The 9,610-nt window shown below is 33.3% G+C and overlaps 1 non-coding gene across 1 annotated transcript; it reads right to left on the reverse strand.

Moving 5' to 3' along the window:
- Nucleotides 1–1,421: 1,421 nt before the first annotated feature.
- LOC114580990 lies at nt 1,422–1,522 on the reverse strand. Its single transcript, XR_003702790.1, has one exon. It is a non-coding gene; the product is annotated as a small nucleolar RNA Z103 (small nucleolar RNA).
- Nucleotides 1,523–9,610: the final 8,088 nt, after the last annotated feature.

Here is a 9,610-nt window from a genome sequence, read left to right on the forward strand (position 1 = left end):
GACCAAACCAACTTGTAAAACCTAGACTAACACAAAAATAACTAATAATATCATAAAAATAATTATTTAGTGTATTTTTGACAAATATCTTCTACATCATTTACTTAGAAAGGATTTTTATTTTTTACATTTTCAATAAAAGCACAAAATATTTAACATTTAAACTCTTCTAAAATAATCTCCTAATATAATTTGACATTGAAATCTTTATAATGCTCGTTTTAAAAACTTATCCTACACAATAAAAAAAATAATATAAAAAATAAATAAAATACCAATACAATTTTCTATTTCCCTAAAAAATTAAATATTAATAACACAGAAAATTAGAAAAAACAGCTAAAAATAAAAATGTAAAAGGAATCGATGACAATTAAGAAATAATATAAGAAACAAATATCAATACAAAAGTTAAATTTTCATATCCAATGGCACATAAGAATCATTTCTCATACTCTCAGGGAAAATAATTTTTGATTTTCTACAGAAAAAAAATAATAATTATCATTTTTTTGAAGTATATATTCATGATTCCCTTTGCCAAATTCTTCTCAATTATTTAATATAATTCTTTAATTCAAATTTCCCTCATTATTCCAATTCCCAGCAAACAAAATCTTAAAAAAGAAGCAGATAATTAACTTAAATTAATAGAAGAAGCATAATGAACCCAAAATTTAAAAGTAAATTAATCAAATAATTTCTCGCAAATAATTTAATGAATTATGAATACACTTAAGAAAATTTAAAAATAAGTAAATTTATCAAATAAATTAGTCGTACCTCCTATAAAAAAATAAAAGGTATTAACTAAAATTTTGAAGTTTCTAAAAGAAAATCAGATTCTATCAAAATCTTTAACAGATTAGAGCCTTTTAAATTTTATCGTAACTAATTTACAATTATCAAACGCTCCTTTTTAAAAAATCCCGACAAATAAAATCAACAAAAACTGCTCCTAAGGCCAAACAAGTATTGAAATTAAAGAAAAAAAAAAACTGATTTGCATAATTCCTGCAAAATTCTTATCTATTTATATCTATGCTCTAAATATTTTGTTCACTCATTTATAACCAAATCTCTAAATTTAATTAAAAAAATCACTAATTAAAAATAAATAAATATAAAAAAATAAAATTTAGGTTTATATCTACAAAACTCCGAATATAAATCCTGCCTTAAATGTTATGTATGTCTTTCCCCATTTAAAAATAATTCCTAAACATGTCGAGATCTCAACAAAATTGCCTTTAGGCTACTTAATTAAGAACACAGAAATTAAGCTATGAACATCCTTCATTCAACAATTTCATCAACAAAACCAAAAGATTAAACTTAGTTAACATGTCCATAAATTCAAACTCATAAGCGTTTCAATAATAAAATTAAATACTTGAGAAAGAATTCATTGAATAACTAAGGTGGATCAGAATCTCTGGCTTGATTTTCCCGAAAGGGAAAATATAAGAAATTTGCATTATAATCTTAGTCGATCATGTGGGTAAAGGATCATCATATCCACGCTCGAAAATTTGAATTTTTAAAGACATTAAAATGAATTTATAGAAGTCAAGAACAAAAATACAACCTATTGAATTTCTGCAGTATGTTAAAGATAAAGGATTTGTTTGTGAAATATATTTGGTCAGAAATAATGGAAGATTCTGGTTGCATTAGCGACAACATATAAGCATCTAACACAATTTCATTAAAAAAATATTTTGGGCATATCAAAGGAAGTAGCACAAAGTGGAAGGCCAAGAATCATATGGTACTTGCTGGGAGCGATATGGGTTCGAAGAGGAACCCTAACTTTCCTTTGCAAATTGCAAGCATATTAACGGCTGTAAATCCTCAATCCAGGGACATATCTAAGGGAATCTAAACACCCTCAATCCGGCACGTGCTCCAAACAAATGGTATTTTGAGCGCAATTCATTTTTTTTTTTTTTAAGAAAAATTAGGGGCAATTAGGCATAATTTTCATTAAATGATGAAAAGATTACAACAAATATAAGAAAAATAATAAAAACTTACAATTGTTGATTAGAAAAATAAAATATAATCTACAAACTTGAAAGCAAAAAAGCATCCCTAATCAAGAACTAGAGATACAACAAATCTTCTAAGAAGACAAGATCAAACTAGGATCCATAGGCTAAACAAACATCCCACTTGAACATCTAACCAGATTTTAAAGAGATTGCACTAATAATCGTAAGCCTGTAAGAAACAATACAAAACCAACAATAAATTATACTGTACGGAGTCCGGACGGGAAGAACCGTCCAGACTGTTAGTGCACACACTATATAAGTTGCAATTTGCAAAAGAAAGTTAGGGTTCTAGATTGATGAAAGTTAGGGTTCCTCTTCGACATTGTTCTAGATTGATGTCCGGACGGCCATAAATCCTCAATCTTGAGAAATTATTCTATGTACAAGTTGCAATATGCAAATTGCAAGCACATTGACGGCCGTAAATCCTCACAGTCCATACAATTCTTCTCATCCGAACTCTACATAAAATAATTTCTCAAGACCAACACCCATCTAAGTCTGCATCAATCGACAAACCACACATAAAAAAGGATTAACTACAACTTGCCTAAAAATAATAGTAGCAAACAATGAACCAAAATTTTAAAGAAACTTAACTAGCCAAAGAAAAAAAGAGCAACAAAACCAACACTCAATACAACCTGAGGTAAAACGGAAAGCCACAGCCAAAATAACACACATATATGCATGAATATTATAGATAATAATTGCGATCAAATGCTACAAATAAATAGCATGTTTGAGGATCTCAAATCAAAAGCTTGAGGGTTTTAAATTACCATTTCAAATAAACCAATGTAAGTTGTATTATGTATCAAATCTATGGATATGACTTATGAAGGGTACATGTTTTTGTTTCATGAAAGGACTACAAATGCATTTCTTTTTTAAGATTTTAGATCTTAGCTTGATCTCTTCATATGTGGTTAGTTGAGAGCGGATTAAGAGATGAGGATCTAAGTAAACCCTTTGAAATCAATCCGTTAGTACAATAATTTAATGAATTCTGAATACATCAAACCATTCAGCATTTACTTATTAGAGAAAATGACAAGAGATAAAGACAAAAAGAACAGTCCAACAAATAATTAAAAAGCTATCTCAGAAGAAAGCTCATTCATACTATTAAGCAGACAATTAAGAAAGAATAGCTTCAAATAATAATTAATAGCTCATGAATACAGTGTTCATGAGATAACAAATAAAAGGGATTGCCAAAATTTTTGACAATTTTAAAAGAAAATCAGATTCTATCAGAGCCTTTTTTAAATTTTATCGTACTAATTTACTATTATCATTCGTTCCTTTTAAAAAAATCTCAAAATAAAATAAACAAAAACTGCTCCTAGGGTCAAACAACAAACCTCTCATCTATATTAGTCAAATTTTTATCCAAATTTTTGCTCATTAAAGCACAAACGAAAACATAAAAGCAGAAAACTTTTGGTTATGGTTTAGTTTCCAAGATTTCATCATCAAAGCTTCATACATTACAAGGATTGAAGTATTTGCTCTGAAATTCTAGAGATAGCTATCAATAAGCTCATCAATAGAAGCGTACTTAACCTCAGGGTAGAACTTCCAAGCCTCCACTCCAAATGACATATCAATATCTATTATTGACTGTCCCTTCACAAAGCCAGCATGAGCAATCATGTAACTACCTCTCATATCAAGAGGCCAATCTGCAGCAGCAGCTCACCAAAGGAACAATGATTCAGAACATAAAAGATGAAAGAATCTATCCAAAAATTGTTGATGAGTTACAGTTCCATTTTTAGTCTTGCAGACAACGAACAAGAATTTTAATGGCTAAAGAGAAGCAAATACAAAGATTTTTAATCAATGAGAGTAAAAGCATATAACATTCAGCAATGGTCACTCACGATAGCAGGCAAGTGGAACAGCTACCCATAAACAAGAACAAACTTCCAATAACAGAGAATGTGTTATAATTATACTGTAAAATCACCAAGTGAATACTTATTTGAATGAAAGTAGAATAATAAAAAAAAGTCAGGTTCCTAGACGAGTGAGAACAGAAAGATTTAGAGCTTAAGTATGCATTTGAAGAATTAAGAGATTTGAGAAAGGACAGCTGGAAGTTGATTTCCCCAATTTGAGAATCCATTTATAACATAGATCAATTTTTGGGGAGGACAGATGATGGAAAACAAATACTTAATGGCCATAGTTCATGAGTTTTAAACTCAAAATTGATGATCTATGCTTGAGGCCTGACAAGAAAAAAAAATAGTGAGTAGCAATTTAAATTAGGTATCTGCTCCTGCTGTAAACCTAGTGTAATCGAAAAGTTCTACTACGCCGTTTTTTCTAAACTGGAAAACAAAAGGGACGGCAGGATCTGTTGATTCTGTACGCAGTTTTTCAATTGGATGACCATGATTGCAGAGCATCATTATAATTTTAAACAATCTTCTCTTTAGATGGATAAAAATTGTCCCATCTGCTAGAAAAATCTTATTAACAGTTTACTTGAATTGTAAAAGCACATTAATCCATTGTATTATCCATTCACTTGTGAAAACTGGAAAATTTTCTTTTGTGCAAAACTTAAGACCTCAAATCACTTCCATATATCATATTAGCAGCAATAAAGACCTGCAAAAACCATGCTCGAGGAATCAGGCCTCCATAGGATATATAGCCCCTCAGCTCGGAGTAGTCCATCCAATAAACTTCATCTCTGGAGTGGTTGTTATATATTAGAATATTTGTTAACTGATTTTATTAATCAAATCAAATATTTTTGTAGTTTTGATGAATTATTGAATTTTTAAGATTTATTAGAATTATTTAAGAGCATTAATTAAGAGTCCAAAAATTGACTTTTTAAATTAAAGTAAAGTTTGAAAGTTTCAAGTTTTTTTACAAATATTAGGACTTATAATGAGTATTTAGACTATTAGCACGCTCAACTTGGAGGTTTCTACGAAAAGTTATGAATTTCTGAAGTTTTAAGTTGATTTTGGCTTATGTTTGACCGGATTGTTGACTTTTTGACTTTGACCAAATTTTGAAGGTTTGAATTTTTATAAAATATTAGATTTTAATTCAAGTTGAGCACTTTTGAGTTTGATCAATTTGGAATTTTTTAGAATTAATTATGATTTTAGAAAATTTGAATATTTATTGAATTATTTATTTATTTTAATTAAAGGTCCCTTTAATGGTTTGAACCCAAATAATCTCCAAACTTCTTGAAATCACCTCTAAAGATCAGGAATGATCTGAGGAGGATCAGAAAGTATATTTGAGAATTTTTTTTGGGATTTTTTACTATTTTTAATCATTAATTAATTAATTAAATAATGAGTTTTAAATAAAATTCATTTATTCTTGAAATTGTAGTCAAATTAATGTGAATTTAATTTTCTCTGATTAAGGAGTTAATTGTTGTTAGTTACAGGTGTTTCATGTAATTTTTTGGATTTTATTTTGATTTATTAGATTTTTTTTATTTTATAAGGATAATTAAGGGTTTAAACCTAAGTAAATTAATTAAAGGTGACTAATGACTTCAAAAATCAATGGGTTAATTTCTATGAAAAGGTGATGTCACTATGTTTATTTGTTAAAAGTTTCAAGTCAAGGCAATGTGTATCCTTTTTATTGAAATTTTTCTAAGTTTTCTAAACAAGTCCTTAATTATTATCATTAATGATGTCAGTAAGTTATATGGCATTAAAACAATGTTACTAACCCTTAGACTTCAACATGTATAGATATACAAACATAACTCAATCAAGTCCTTAAATCTACAATAACCTAGGCTAAGTGGTGTGTGTATCCTACACATGCAAGAAGTAAAATTGAATTAAATGACAAGTAAATTGGTTAATGAATAATTAGGTTAATTATCCATTATCCCTTCCCATCAAATCTATCCAAATAGTTTAATATATGTCGTATATTAATTTAATATAATTTTAATTTTAAAATAAATAAATAAATTTTCTAGATATCTTAATATATTTTATAAATTTTAATTTATTTAAAATTGATTTTTTTAATAATTTTTAAACTAATTAGGATTTAAAAAAGATTTTAAATTAATTTAAATTCATTTTTAAATTGAAGGGCGGCAGGCGGGTCACATGGCAAGCTTTGGTTTGCCAGCCAACACGCGAGCCGCGGTGGCAGTGCGTCGCGTCCTCCACGCAGCATCCCTTAGGCAAACTACGCGTCGGGACATGGTTAGCTACTTAACCACATTAGCGGATAACCGTGGCCGTCAGATCCACATAGGTTATAATGGACCGCCACGATCATATCCCACGGTTTGATCTCAGCAAAACAAGATCAAACGATGGAGTAGTCAAGGTTTAAAATTGCGTAAATAAGCCTCGAGACATTTTTCGTCCATGAGGCGAGGTGTAAGCCTCGAGGCGGTGTGAGGCGTAAGCCTCACGGAAGCAAAATTGCATAAATAAAAATTTTAAGGATTTTAGCAAGTAAATAATAACAAGATTCTATCATACAATAAAAACATCTAAATTCCATTGCCTCTAACCATGTTTCCAAATGCAAAAATTCGAAAACAAACAAAAAAATTCAAAAAATAAAAAACCCTAGTATTTCTTTCACTTGAAAAATCTTTGGTTGAGCTTAAAAAAATTACCTAAAATCGGTTGTGGACTCCTAGAGGGCGGCCGAACACTTCAAGATGGCCGGAGTGAGGCGGCACCGGCGGGAGAGGCGGCGGGAAGGGAGGCCGAGCGGCGTGCGAATGAACTTGAGGCTTATGGCTTTTTTTCTGCTCGGGTTCAGGTATGACTGATAGGGGAGGGGAGGAATGAAGTATTATTTCATTGAGACTTAAGTGAGTGGGTCTCGAAATTAGAGGCGTGCGCCTTAGGTTGAATTGCGCAATTCAGCCTCTCAGAGGAGCGCCTCACAGTACACAAGGCGTACGCCTCATAAAGACCCAAAAAAGCTTAAGCAATAAGACGATTTTGCCCAGAATTGCGCAGAGGTGCGCCTCTCATTGCACAATTTTAAACTATGGTAGGAGTAATCCCGCGGTTTGGAACGAAGGGCCGTGATAGAGCCGAACGAGCCAACAACCATGGGGACAGGTTCGTGGTCGAACAGCGCCACAGACAGACACAATCATGGCCATTGAACGCAAGATTAATGACCCAGAAAATGTACATTCGTAATGGGCCGTGATTAACGCCCTAAAATCGTGGTCGAACAGAGCCACAGACAGACACAATTAAGGCTCATTCTCACGATCCCGGCGATCAAATCTCATAAAATTGTAAACCTAGATTGTACTAATAAACAAATTTAATGGGGATTCAACTTCACATTTTAAAATGCACTTACTCAAAAGTTATTTTACCCTAAGGACTGTGACCTAGGTCTAAGGTTTTTAAGGGATTTTACCATTAGATCTTTGAAATCTTTATACGGTTGAGCTTGTAGACTGTCAACGTAAATTTTCCTAGTTGAAAGCATGGTTTGATACGCCTTGGATCGACCGCTATAGCTCCTTGAGTGGAAAACACTTGGGATCGTCGAAAAGCTCGTCGTTGGGACTTGTTTCACGGTGGGCTTTGGTCGGGAGATGGGAGAGGAGATGTTTAGAGCTCAAGGAAATGCTTGGGGTGCTCTGGGAGGTTCAAGGATGTGAGATGATGAGTGAAGCTCAAAATGCGGCTTTTGCCCTATTCAAATCTCCTAGAGGTGGCTAGATGGTCCTGATGAATCAAGGACCTTGCTTTGATGGGGGACAAGTGTCCCAATTCGTTACAATGGCAGGGGGAAGGCTAAACTAAGCCATATTCTCATTGGTTGCATTGGGCAAGAGGTGGTGTGGGGGGGGGGGACCATTTCCTTTTAATGGCTAAACCAAACCTTGAGCTCGATTTAGAGAGCTTTAGGCTTAAAAATAAAATCCACAGCAGCATAGGCCAAAGGGTACGGGGTTAAACATGGGATTTAGCATTTATGAAAGGCTTAAGGCCTTGAGTTGACCGTATTGACTAGTTAAAGGGTCAAAGGAAGCTGAGGTGGTAGGAAAGGGGTGTGGGAGCTACTGGTGGAGTAATCCCTGTTAGAATAGTTGATATTTGAATGCCTTTACATTTTTTGCAACTTGAATAGACTTGATAGTTTTGATGAATTTCAAACATTATTGTTCAAGAATGTGTAATTATCTCCTAAAATTTTAGAAGATTTGTATTTGCTCTTGTTGTGTACTAACATTTCAGGAAAATCAGACTCCAGACTACGATAACTTCAATCAAATTCAACTGAGATACTTTGTTAATTTGAAGTTTGGATTTTTTCTTTTGAATTAATTTTGAAAGGGAGTGGTTGTAATTGAGTGAATAAAAAACATACACACACATAAGGAGATCATAAAATTTATACTGATCGTACTGGATGATATCCTATCGTACGGGACGATCAGACAGTTATCTCCTATAGGGCACATTGGAACGAATAGGAACTTGCTCGAGAAATTTTTTTCTAAGTCCTATTCGTCAAAGGACGAAATTAATTATCGTACCAGACGATTGGTTTCTCTGTAAAATTTTCGTCCAGATGAATTTTTATTATCGTACGAGGGCGACTGGTCCTCTGGAAAATTTTCGTCCTGACGAAATTAAATATCGTACCGGACGATGAGGTCTCGTGGAAAATTTTTCGTCCCGACGAAAATAAATTACTCGTCCGTGGCGATTGGTCCTCTGAATATTTTCGTCCAGACGAAGTAAATAATCGTCCAGGACGATCGGTTGTCTCTGGAAATTTTCGTCCAGACGAATCATATTCTCGTTCCAAATGATTAACCGAACTTAGAACAGTTTTCAGCAGTTTCTAGAACCGACCTAGTAATACCGTTCGTACTGGACGAACCTAGTTCGTACAGGACGATCAGCTGTACGAAGATATTTCGTACACATATTCAATAGGGTCGTTTCAGATCGTTTAAGTAAAATCGTCCAGGAGATCCATGATCGTACAGGACGATCCACTGCGTACAGAATTGAAAACTTGCAGTTTTTGGGCGGTTTTTTTTGTCTTTTATATAAAAAGTCCAAATTAGACTGTCACCCATCTTTTTGTATTTGATCTTCGTAGCCTCTTGAGAGAATAGCCAAGGAGAGAGTGGAAGAGAGCATTCAAGGAGGATTCCTACCACTGGAGCGAGAAGGCTTCACTTGGATTTCAAAGGTAAGAGTCTCTACTTTGTGAATTTGGATTTACTTTCATCTTTTTCCTTTTCCTTTATAGATTTTTGTGAGAAGATCAGTCAAGGCAGATCGGTTCTTCATGCCGACACTTAGAGAGTGTTGGAACAGCTTGAAGGTTCCTGCCTACACTTGGCAGAGTGTGAACAGCGCAAGGGTCTCGTGCCTACCTTGGAGAGTGTGAACAGGGTGAAAGGTTTCTCTGCCCTACACTTGGAGAGTGTGAACAGCCGTAGGGTTTCTCTGCCCACACTAGAGGAGTGTAAAAGGAACGATGGTTTCTGCCAGTCACTGTGATTGTGTAAAGGAACTGTACGGTTTCTC

The sequence above is a fragment of the Dendrobium catenatum genome, unplaced genomic scaffold (genome assembly GCF_001605985.2).
Source record: "Dendrobium catenatum unplaced genomic scaffold, ASM160598v2 fragScaff_scaffold_1461, whole genome shotgun sequence".
NCBI classification, from domain to species: Eukaryota; Viridiplantae; Streptophyta; class Magnoliopsida; order Asparagales; family Orchidaceae; genus Dendrobium; species Dendrobium catenatum.